Source organism: Corvus hawaiiensis, chromosome 12, assembly GCF_020740725.1.
Source record: "Corvus hawaiiensis isolate bCorHaw1 chromosome 12, bCorHaw1.pri.cur, whole genome shotgun sequence".
NCBI lineage: Eukaryota > Metazoa > Chordata > Aves > Passeriformes > Corvidae > Corvus > Corvus hawaiiensis.
In genome coordinates this window covers 1,841,073-1,853,099 of record NC_063224.1, presented here as the reverse complement: position 1 = coordinate 1,853,099, position 12,027 = coordinate 1,841,073, and the positions used below count along the sequence as shown (strand labels likewise).

Here is a 12,027-nt window from a genome sequence, read left to right as displayed (position 1 = left end):
TGATGGTGACTCCATTCTTTCCCCAGCCCCCATCCTGTATTAAAATCATGGAATCATGGAATGCTTTGCGTGGGAAGGGACCTTAAACCTCATCCAGTTCCAAACCTGGCACCTTCCACTATCCCAGGCTGCTCCAACCTGGCCTCGGGCACCTCCAGGGATGGGGACCCCAAACCTCCCTGGGCAGTTCCAAGGCCTGAGCTCCCTTTCCATGGGGAAATTCCTGCTGCTGTCCACCCTGAGCCTCCCCTGGCCCAGCCTGAGGCCGCATCCCTTTGTCCTGTCAGAGCTTTGTCACCTTCTGCCTCCCACAGGAGAGGGGTGGCCCTGGGACCGTGTGCTGGCACTGCAGGTGGCAGCTGGGGACAGGCGGTGCCGGGGCCGTGGTGGGGCTGGAGCTGGAGCTGGAGCTGGTGGGAGGTTGTTGGGAGCAGTTTGTGTGGAGTGTGGCGATGGAATTGTTCTCCCCACGCCGGTCGTTGTCATGCGAATCTAAGTCCTAAAATAATACTGAATTTCCTCTGCCATAATTTGGAGGAAAGGCACTTCCCTGGAATTCTGCAGTGCTTGAGGAGTGTCCTTCCATCCCGAGCACTTCAGGCTGGGAATGAAGTCTGTGTAGAACAAAGACCCAGACCAGGGCAGAAACCTCCTCTTCGTCCTCCTCTTTTTATGATTTTTTAACCCTCCAGCAGCTCCAAACCCTCTGAAAAGCTGCTTTTTATTCGCATGCTCCAGAAGAATTCCGGCTGAGCCACTGCAGCTCCAATAAAACTTTAAAGAGGGTCTGGACTTGGTGGTGGGAAGGAGCTGGGATGGAAATGGGAGTGAAGGAAAGCCTGCTTGGTGTTAGGAGAAATTTGGGAAAGCTCCTGGCTGTGGTGACTTTGGGGGATGCAGAAGGACTGGATGCAGTGTCCCAAGTCTCCAGAGCACCATGGATCAGCCATGATCCATCCAGAGTAGCTCTGGGATGATCCCTGCAGGACTGGAGCATGGCCAGGTCTGGGACAGGAGGAAGAGGAAGGTGCTGTTCCCTCCTCATTGCTCTTGTTCAACTCCAAATGCCAAAAAAAAGAAAGGAAAAGGATTGAATTCCGGCCGGGTTCGGCAGGGCTTGAGGCAGGAATGGGCTCGAGGCTGCTCTGGCCTCTGCAGATGACACCGAGGAGGTTTGTTTGGAAATGGTGGAGCTGGAAAATCCATGGTTGATTGGAAATGGAAAAGGAAAATCAGTCCTGTTGCAGTGCCAAGCACAATCCATGGAATCAAGAACTCTGGGCAGGTGACCCCCGTGGCTGCCAGAGGGTGCCAGGCTCCAGGACACCCTGCCCTGGGGAAGGAGCTGCCTCACTCCTGGAAGATTCCCAGCTTTTCTGAGGACACCCTGAAACAGCGATCTCCCTCAGGAATCCCAGTGTACAGATGGAAATCCCGGAGCGGGGACAGCTCTGCCATGGAATCGATGCCAAACCCTTGGGAAAGGTGGCTCCTGCTCGTGCCCATGCCAGCAGTCACCCTGGAGTCACCTCTGGCACAGGATCCTGCACCCCAACAGCCGCTGGAGACACGGGAAGGGAGCCGGGAGCCGGGCCTGGCTGCGCCCCATCCCGCTGGATGCTCCAGAGCATCCCTCCAACCCCGCGGGCACAGGGAAGGGTTTAGCACCGCGCGGCCGCCCCCACGGTGCCTATTTTGGCACAATCCCAATCTTCCTGCACCTGAACAGGTGAAACCGCTGCCGGAGCCCCGGATTCGTGGCGGATTCCCGGAGGGAAGGGGACGGCAGCCTGGGAGCCGGGAACGGGGACACAGCCGGGCGGCATCGGGGCACCAGCAGGATCCCGCATCCCTCCAAACCGAACAGGAGCCTCGGCAATGGGGCAGAGCGCTGGGACCAGCCCGGTGCCACCCCCCAGTGACCCCTCCAGTGCCACCAATTCCCTGGAGCCACGTTTCCCTCCTGCCCATTCCCAGCTCTCGCTCCGTTTCCCGCTCCCGCGCAGCGTCGGAGTTTCTTTGGCTCGGCAGGAGCAGAGGCCGGGGAGCTTTGGTTGTTTTGATTCCAGTTCTAAAAGAAGCCTGAAAGCAGCCGGGGCTCCGTGTCCCGATCCCAAATCCGCACGTCCCAGCCGGGCCGGCACAGCCAGCAGCAAAATCCGCACGTCGGCGGAGCGGCTCCAGCTGGGAGAGCCCGGGGCATCCAGCGGCCAGATCCCAGTCCCGGGACATCCCGCGGCCAGATCCCAATCCTCTGAGATCCAGGAGCAGACCCCAGTCCCGTGTTATCCAGCAGGCAGATCCCAGTCCTGTGAAACCCAGGAGCAGATCCCAATCCCATGTTATCCAGCAGCCAGATCCCAGTCCTGGGGCATCCAGCATCCAGATTCCGATCCCGGGGTATCCAACAGCAGATCCCAGTCCCGTGCCAAGGCCAGGGGGGATTTGGGAGCAGCCCCAGTGCAGGGCAGATCTGACCCTGGGGTTCCCCTTTTGCCTTCACTGACTCCAGGGGGATGTCACCCCCTGGGATGGGAAACTGTTCCTGGGATTGTCCTGGATCGGTGCCTTGGGTCACCGAGAGCTGCTCCCGATGTCTGGAAGGAGCAGCAGGAATGTGCCCCTGTTCAATCCCATATCCCAGCCCAGGCAGGGTGATCCCAGCCAGCTCCGGGAGGGATTTGGTGGCCCTCGGTTAATGGAGGTGATGTGGATCCTTTCACCAATCCAGCCCTTTTTCCCATGCAGATGTGCCCGTTTCCAGGAGAATGGGAGGATGGGAGGTCCAGGGTCCACATCTGGCCCCTGGAAACATCTTGCACACAGGAGCTGCAGATGTTGAGCAGGGAGAAACATCTGGGCTGCTTGGAGAGAGGGAGCCAGAAATTCATGGAATGGGAGACAGTGCCCACCGGGGCCAGGGAGCTTCCATGGAGCAAAATCCCATCCCACAGCCCCTCTCCTCCCCGGAATAACCCCTGTGTGAGCCTCCTTTGCCATTCAACAGCCGCTGAAACCCCAGGATGGGCTCCCACAAAGATTCCTGAAGTACAAATCCACAAGGAGACTTTCCTGGATAACCACGGATACCGCAAACAGCAGCACGAACACAGGGCCATCTACCCAAATCCATTTATCCGGAGCTGGCCCCCAATCCCAGGGCATCCCTGGCACAGCATCCCTCCCGGGAGCCTCATGCCTCAGTTTCCCCTTCCACAGAGCAGGAATGCTGGGTCTGGCACATCCCTGGCCTCGTGCCTCAGTTTCCCCTTCCACAAAGCGGGAATGCTGGGCTCATTCCCAGCCAGGCTGGCACATTCCCGGCCGTGCTGCTCCATCCAGGACTGACCTACTTCCCTCCAGCAGAACTTTCTGCTCCACTTATTTGACCCAGCACCTTTTTGTTTGCCTAAAGCCGGGAATGCTTCCCCTCTGCCAAGCCGGGCACACGCAGGGAATGTTTGCTGGAGACACAAACCGCTGCTCTGTGCATCCCTGGAGGAACCCAGACCCCCTTTTCCCCGCTGCAAAATCCACCCTGGAAAGCTGCCACGTTTGGCTTTCCCCCTTTTCCCCCATCCCTCTGGTCGTGCCGGGGACAGGCAGGAGAAAGGTGACATTGTTCCGTCCTGGAAGCAGCAGCATCCCGGCTCCCGGGCTCTGTGGCTGCCTCAGTCATGGATGTTTGCATATGTTAAAAATATTTAGTCCGGTGCTAAAAAAAATATTATCCCCGAGCTTTGGGGCCAGCGGAGCATAATGGCACCTATGTGTCCGTGGGGCGGCGTTCCCGAGGCACACAGGGCTCCTCTTTGCCTCCGGAGCCATCCTGGGCTGAGCAGGGATGCTGGGAGCGATCCCGGTGCTGCTGCCTGTCGGGAATGCTGTTCTCCCCCCAGGAGAGGGGTTTGGGGCGAGGGAAGCTTTGTCGGGATGTGGGGCAGCGAGATGGGATTCCCTGCGTGGGGCAGGAGGGATGAAGGGTCAAACAAAGGTGTTTGCTCTGGGAAAAAGTTAGAAAAACTGGGATAAGTGCTGTATTCCCAGCTGGTGGAACTGGGATGAGCAGGGAATGGCCCTGCTGCCCAAATCCATGGATGCAGGCCATGGAGGGGAGGGCTGAGACCTCCCCAGCTCGTTCCACCTCTTCCCAGCCTCATCCCAGGCTTTGCCTGTGGCCTGGAGGTACCCAGAACTTCTGGGAATGGGGAGAAGCTTCCAGCGGAGTTTCATAGGAGGAATTCCAAGGGAGCCGAGAGTGTGGGAGGGAAAACATTTCCCCGTAGTAATCTCCCCACAAGGAGTTTGGAGTTTGGAGTTTGTCCTGGCCACGGGAGGAAGACAACAGGGAGTGAGGCCATGGGATTTTTGTGCGGCAGCACTAAGGAATCGTTTCCTCGGCTTTTTTCCCTTCTATATTTATTTTTCAAGCGGGAAAAGGAGCTGGAGGAGGGCGTGGAGGTGAAATAATCCCGGCTGGAGAGCGTGAAGGGATCATTATACCCCGTCCTTCGGCTTTTCTGGCGCTTTTTTTCCCCCCTTTTCCGAGGGTTTCGGGAGCAGCCTGCGGACACTGCGGCCATTCATGGCTCGGCTGGGGGTGTGTGGGGCGCGTGGAGACGGGAATAATTCCTTCACAATGTGGAGCAGGGAAAAATAGGCCGGTTGTCTGAGGTGGATGGAGCTCAAGGTATGGAAGTGTGAGCCTCAATGCAGCCCTTTATGAGCAGAGCTTTTTCCCCGTGAATAAAACTCCACAGCTCCGAGGAAAATGTAAATGTTCGGGAGCCCTCGGAGACAGAATTTCAGGCAAAAATAAGGACAGCTTTCAGCGCTGGGAAAACGGGATCCTGCAGCCCTCCCACTGCTGATCCAGGCATTATTCCCCCCCTTCCTGCAGCTCCTCCGTGGTTCTCCCTGTCCCCACTTAAAGGGAGTTGTGTCCCTGTGTCCCACGGAATGTTCCCCGCCCGCTGCGGAGCTCGGGAATTCCTCAGGCTCCGGTGCTACCGGCTCCCCTGGAGCAGCGTGAAAGGTTCCATTCATCCCTGCCCTGCTTCCCTCTGGAGTTGCCACACCCTGGAGCTCTGCTCCGCGGCTCCACTGCTCTCCTTTCCTTAGCAGCGTTCCCAGATGGAAGGGCTGGGAAGGGATGCTCCAAATCTCTTGGCACAGGGATAATCTGCCCTGCCTTGGTCTCTGATTTCCCACCTGGAGCCGCTTGGATTGGGGGTTTGAGGAGCCTGAAAGAGCAAGAAAATGGGGAAGATGAGTGGTGCTGCCTGCAAAATTCCCATCCGTGAGTGGATGGGCTTGGAGCAGCCCAGGATAGTGGAAGGTGTCCCTGCCTGTGGAATGGGATGAGCTTTAAGGTCCCTTCCAGCCCAAACCATCCTGGAAATCCACAAATCAACTCCTGGCTGGTCTCTGGGATTGGATCCTCAGCCCCTTCCTTGGAACCATCTCGCTCCAGCGGTGGGAACCTCCTGGTGGAGCTGAGAAACCAGGAAGCCAAATCCTGATCCGGGTCATGGCAGTGATCCTGCAAATTCCCTGTCCAGCAGCAGCAGGATGCTGGGAGCCTCTGGATAAAGGGGATCAAATCAGGTGGGAATGTTCCATATGAACCAGCACCTCAGTGCATTAATGGGGGACAATTAATATCTTATTATAATTAATTAAAAATAACACACCCAGCAGTACTCAGAAAACATTTTTAAGGGTAAGATAAAAATTCTTTGGAGCCCACCTGATTCCTAGAAAATTCTCATGTGAGTTAGATTAGCATGGGAGAGATTCCAGGTGCCGAAGAGCCAGGACACAGTTCCTGGGCAAACAGGGAATTCTGAGGCCTCCAGAGGATGGCATGGGGGTTCCTTAAATGCAGTTTTTAAGGAATATTTACTGGTGAGGCGATTCCTGCAGGAAAATGCGCCTGGGTTGGATTTCTGATCCATGAGGAACGTCCTGGCCAAGGCAGGGCCGGGAAGGGGGGACCCAGCCCAGGGGTTTTGTTTTGCACAAGGAGAAGTTTCTCTGGGACAGTTCCATGAGGGATCAACACAAATCCATGGATCCAGCGTGAATTTTAAATTGCATCGCTTTGCCCTCGGAATGAGGCTTCCAAAAATATCGGGAAGCTGGAGCCAAGACCTGGGGCAGCTCCAAAGTTCCTCTGGATTTCCCTCGGGAGCCTTCTTCCCTCCTCCATCCCTGCTCCTGGGTGGGAGTGCTCCATTCCCAGGGATGTTTGCCACACAGAGGCTAAAATCCAGCACAGGGTACCCTTTTCCCTGGAATATCTGTGATGGATGTATGGATTTGCTGCTCAGGGGGATCCACATGTGTTGAACTCAGAAAAGAAGCAGCTAAACCAGTGCAGCACTGGGAGGCTACTGGGAGAACTGGGATGCCACCAGCAGCATCCTGGAGTGTTCCCCCATGGAGAGCTCGGGGTTGTTGGGATGGGCTGGAGGCAAAGTGGGCAAAAACCCCAACAGTTTAATTCTGGCTTTCATCCAAAATCGTCCTTGGCTGGAATTGCGGAGGCCTTGGGAGGGCTTTGGATCCGAAAGAGTGGCTCTTATTTTACATATTTATTTTTAATATCTATATTTTCTAGGTATGTTCCATGTATTATATACACCATATATATAAACCCCATATATTATATATATAATCCCCATATTAGAGTAAATTTTAATATATTTCCATGCGCACCATGTATTAAATTCGCCATTTTTTGGTATAGTCACCGTATTTTTATGTATTCACCGTATTTTCATGTATTCACCCTATTTTTCTCTGTATCCACACATCATCCATTATCTAGCTCTCATGTTTTTAATATATTTATTTACTCACACCCCATATTTCCATAGGGGATTGGAGAGTAAACCCAGAGATGGGAGCTTTTCCATGTCCCAGCCATATCCCAGGGATGCCAGGAAATGTTTGCTCCCTTGTGGAGCTGGAAAAACACCAAAAAATAGGGGGGAAAAATGTTGCTAAACTCCCAATAATTCAATGTGAGCAATTCAAACCCAGGCAGGAGTTGGTGCATCCCGGTTATCGCCGTCAAAAATTGCCTTTTCCAAGGATTTCCAAGGATTTCTGCAGCCGCTGCTGTGAATAGGGATCTGCTCTTCCAGGGTCTTGGATGGACTCCAGGCCAGGGGTTTGATTGCAATTCCACTCCATTGCCGGGATTAAAGGAGGGCTCTCCACGCTCAGCGAGAGCCGGGAATGCTCAGGGGAGCTCCGGGAATACTCCAGGGAGCTCCGGGAAGGTGGCACTGGGTGCTGTGGGAGATGTGCTGACCCCGGAGTGAAAGATTCCATTACTTTAGAAAGATTTCCCTGTTTTACCCTGACCCCCCCAGCAGAAATGGGGGGAGGAAACCTCCCAAATCCTCCTGCCCGGAGAGGGAGCGTTTCCCAGGCTTTTCCCAAGGCGGGATCTGCTCCCCAGATCAAGCACAGCTGCTTCCAGAGGTGGCTCTGGATTGACTCCGGAGCAAGTGGGAGCTGCTGGAGCGCGGGATGAGCTCCTTTGATATCGGAACCCGAACCTGGCAGCGCTCCCCTCTCTGGCAGCCCTTTGGAAGCGTTGCCAGCGGAGCCGCTTTTCCAGAGGGGCCTGGAAATGCAATCCATTATCTGATAGTTTGGAGCAGCTTTTTTAATTAAGGCTCTGGCCCGGGGCTGATTGAAGAGGTGGTGGGGTGGGGGGGGGGGGGGGGGGGGGTGGTGTGTGTCCCGAGGGATTTGGCACATCCCGGCCCCTGGCACCCTGGGCAGCTGCAGGGCTCACTTTTCCTCCGGTGCCACATTCGGCATGAAGCCTTTTTCCCCACTTCTATCCACTTCCCCCCCCACACACCCCTTCTATCATTTTCCCCTCCTTTCTACCCCCTTTTTATCCCACGCCCTTTCTGTACCATTTTTCCCCCTTTCTACCCCATTTCTCCCCCCCTTTCTCTCCCCTTTCTTCCATTTCTCTCTCCCCCTTTGCATCGCACTTCACCCCTTTCTATCCCCTTTATTTCCCTTTCCATTCTCTCCCCTTTCTATCCCCGTTTCCCCTTTCTATCCTCTTTTTCCTCTTTCTATCCTCTTTTTCCTCTTTCTATCCTTTTCCTTTCCTCTCTTTCCCTTTCCCTCTCTCTATCCTTTTTACTCCACTTCCATCACTTTCTTTTCCCCTTTCTATCCCTTTTTTCTGCTTTCAGTCCCATTTCCCTCCCCCTTTATATCCTTTTTTCTTCCCCCTTTCTGTCTTTTTCCCCCTTTCTATCCTTATTTCCCTTTCTATCCCATTTTCCCCCTTTCTATGCTTCTTTTTCTGTTTTCTCCTCTATACCCCCTTCTCCCCCCTCTTTCTTCCCTCCCTGTCCTTTCCTTCCCCCTTTCTATCTTTCCCCTTATAGCCCTTTTTTCCTTCTTTTCCTCCCTCCCTCCCTATCCCTTTTTTCACCCCTTCCCACCCTTTTTTCCCCTTTCCCTTTCTATCCTTTTTCTCCTTTCCCTTTTTCCTACCTCCCTACCCCTTTCTTCACCCCTCTCTATCCTTTTCCCCTTTCCCTTTTCTCCCCTCTCTATCCTTTTTCCTTTCCCTTTTTCCTCCTCATCCCTTTTTCCCCCTCTCTCCTTTTCCCTCTTTCCCTTTTCCCTCCCTCCCTTCCCTCTCCCCCAGCCCTACCCTTTCCCTTTTTCCCTTTTCCACCCGTTTTTTCTTTCCCTTTCCCTTTTCGCCCCCTTTTCCCCCTTCCCCCCCCCCCCCCCCCCCCCCCTCCGGTGCCGGCGGAGCGGAGCAATCCCGGTATCCCGCTCTCCTCTCCTTCTCCCGTATCCCAACTTCTGTGCGCTACTGGCTGGTGCCGCGCGAGGGGCGTGAGCAGCGCCGTGCCTGTGGTCAGTGATGAAGACTTTCTGCTCTTTTCATCCCCACAGCACGGAGCCACCGCTCAGGGCCAGCCGGCAGCTCCTAATTCCCGACTTTCCGCCTTTTCCAGCCCCTTTCCAGGAGAATGCAGCCTTCCCCTCCGGCCGGCTTATGACGAGGTGAGTAAATTCCCTTTTCCAGCGCCGCTTTGCTGCCTGCTGTCATAAAACCGGGATTTTTCCTCGGGGGAAGGCTGGGGGGGAAGGAGAATGAGCTGTTTGCCACACGTCGCTGCTGGGGGTTCACTCCAGCGCTTTCCCAGCGTTTGTTCCCCTCGGCATTCCCGGCTGGAGGCTCCTGCCTTTCCCTCTGCAGACACAACTTCCCCCCCCCCCCCTCTTTCCCCCCCGCTCTGGCTCATTCAATGACTCAACGAGGTTTGTCAGAGTTAAAAAATGATGCTCTTTGCTCAAACTATTCGGGATATTTGCGTCATCCCAGAACTTTCAGAGGAAAATCGTTGCCATTCCCATTCCTCCCTCCCGAGGCTGAAGCTTCCCCCGGGCCCCCGCTGCTCCCGGGTTCCCCCCCGGCTGCGCTTTGCCGCTGTCACCGCCTGCGACGGTGCCACCTCTGCCGGAAAGTGTCGCCTGTGCCCCGGCGGAGCCAGCCCTGGCAGAGAAGGAGTTAATCCAGCCCCCCCTTTCCCCCCTCCCTCGACTTCAGCTGCAGAAAATATGAAGTGAGGATGGATCCGCTCATCTGCTGAGCAGAGGAGTTGCTTTGATGTCGGTCCTGCTGTCGGTCCTTCCTTTCCTCCTTCCCCTCCTTCCCCCCCTTAACCCTTCTGCCGGTGCCTGCCTGGAATTGCGGCCCCCCCGCCCCGGGAATTCCGTGTGCGTGGCAGGGGGCGCGGAGGGACGCGCGGGGGGCTGGAATTTCCCCTTTATTTGCGCCCCACCGCCACCCCCATTCCCGGGATGCGCATCCCCCCGGGAGCGCTGCGGGGCTGGGGGGGACACCGGGGGCAGGGGAGGGGGGTGGCGAGCGCCTTGTCGCCTGGAGTGGCCACAGAGGGCTGAGCGTGGACGTGTTGGGTGTTGTTGGGGTGGGATTTTTCCTTGGGCGGGCGATTTAAGGGGGTTTTACCCCATTCTTCTGCCGCTAGAGAAAAGCGCCGCTGCCGCTTTAAGGCAGAAGTGTCCCTTTAAGTGACTTTCCATTTGCTGCTTTGGAGAGCCGAGAATTCGGTTTCCCAGATTTCCTCTGAATTGTGTGCAGGAGGCAGAGGGAGTTAAAAATTACTCGGGAAAGCTTCGGCAACTGCAAGGCAGGGAGGGGGGGGAAAAAGGGGGGAAAATGAGACTTAGGGGGGAATGATGTGTAGGGCACAAACTGAGATTTGGCAGGGGGGGAAGATTTAGGGAAGGAAAAAGAAAAAGGAGATTTAGGGAAGAAAAAAGCCATCTGCTGCTGTTTCCCTTTGGCGTCCTGATATTGTTCCCAAATCCCTGCCTGGGGAGCAGAGAAATGGGATCATGGGGAATACAGGGAGCTGGGAGGATGCAGCAAGGGGTTAACAGCCCTCACCAGCTGGGGAGCATCATAAATTGCAGCCGTTCCCCACCAAATTCATTCGCACTTTCTTTTCCTGATGTTTGCCCTGGGAAGAGTGGGGAAAAAAATTTTAAAAATTAAAAATAAAAAAAGAAAGAAGAGGAAAAAGATAGAGGAAGGAAATAAAAAAAGCCCCTAAATAAATAATCCTCCTGGAACGGGCTGGGAAGGCTCTGGTTCCTCAATTAGCTGGGAATTGCCTTCTCCCTACCAACGGAAGGCAGCAGCGTGTTTGAGCCTCTGGATTTGTGGAGCTTTCTCCAAGTGCCAAGTCTGGTTGTGCGGGACTTTGGAGGGGTAGGTGGAGGAATCCGAGCGGCTCGGCTCCCTTAACTCCTTCGGAGCCGAGGAGATTTGGGAATGCGGCTCTGGCAGCGCCGAACCGAGCGGTGGCTCCGTGGGGAGGGGGGGGTTTGGGCACCGGAGAGCTCGGGAGAGGCGATTCCTGCAGCTGGGATGTGACGGGCTGGGAATTCACCTGCGCTGATGGAGGAATGCCGGGCGGGATAACCGACCTTGGGATGAGCTGGGCTCATTTGTCACAGTCGTTAATTGGGCACAGAGGGATTTGGGAATGTGCAGAGGGTCAGGGTTGTCCATGATCCTCATGCCTGGAAGGAGGAGTTCAGGGATTTGGGAATGTGCAGAGGGTCAGGGGTGTCCATGATCCTTGTGCATGGGAGGTGAAGTTCAGGGATTTGGGAATGTGCAGAGGGTCAGGGGTGTCCATGATCCTCGTGCCTGGGAGGTGAAGTTCTGGGATTTGGGAATGTGCAGAGGGTCAGGGGATATCCATGATCCTTGTGCATGGGAGGTGAAGTTCAGGGATTTGGGAATGTGCAGAGGGTCAGGGGTGTCCATGATCCTTGTGCCTGGGAGGTGAAGTTCTGGGATTTGGGAATGTGCAGAGGGTCAGGGGTGTCCATGATCCTCGTGCCTGGAGGAGAAGCTGGGGATTGTGCTGTCACACCTGTGTGGTGCCATCCCAACCCCAGCATTAGGAAATGTGGAATAATCATGGCAGGGATTGCTTTGGGTGCCATGAATGCCGTCAGATTTGGGGATAAATGCAAAACTGGCTGTGCACCACAGCTTGGGAGAGGGAGACACACACAGGTACCTGGAAAATCTCCTGGGAATTTCAAATTCCCAACCCAGTCCCGTTCTCGGCAAGGAGGGTTTGGATGTGGGATTCTGGGTGTGAATACCTTGCATTTGAGTCAGGCTCGGTCTCTGCATCCTCCACTTGGGATCCAGTGAAAGCATTTCCCAGTTTGAATTCCCGCTCGGGCATGGGAAGGGACTTTCCTGTCTCTCCTGAGGAGGAGCAGATGGAAAGGGGAGCTGGATGAGTCCCGGAGGGAGTGGCCGAGGATGTTCCTTGTCACTCAACACCCACTCGTGTGGATGTGGCTTCCTGGGAATTCTGAGCCTGTTGTCCCAAACACAGCAGGGATTGGTGCCTGCGGAGAGGGAACGGCCTGGCCGTGCATCCTGGGAGACCCCACGGGGTTGTTTGGGGTTTC

At 55.4% G+C, this 12,027-nt stretch overlaps 1 protein-coding gene across 2 annotated transcripts in view; it reads left to right on the top strand.

Moving 5' to 3' along the window:
- Positions 1-12,027, top strand: part of ZNF469 (zinc finger protein 469) — a 182,133-nt gene that overhangs the window by 130,739 nt on the left and 39,367 nt on the right. For both annotated transcript variants that reach the window (XM_048316851.1, XM_048316853.1), the window contains one exon: positions 8,953-9,063. The gene's annotated coding sequence lies outside the window, so the exon portion shown is untranslated. The remainder of the gene's footprint in view (positions 1-8,952; positions 9,064-12,027) is intronic.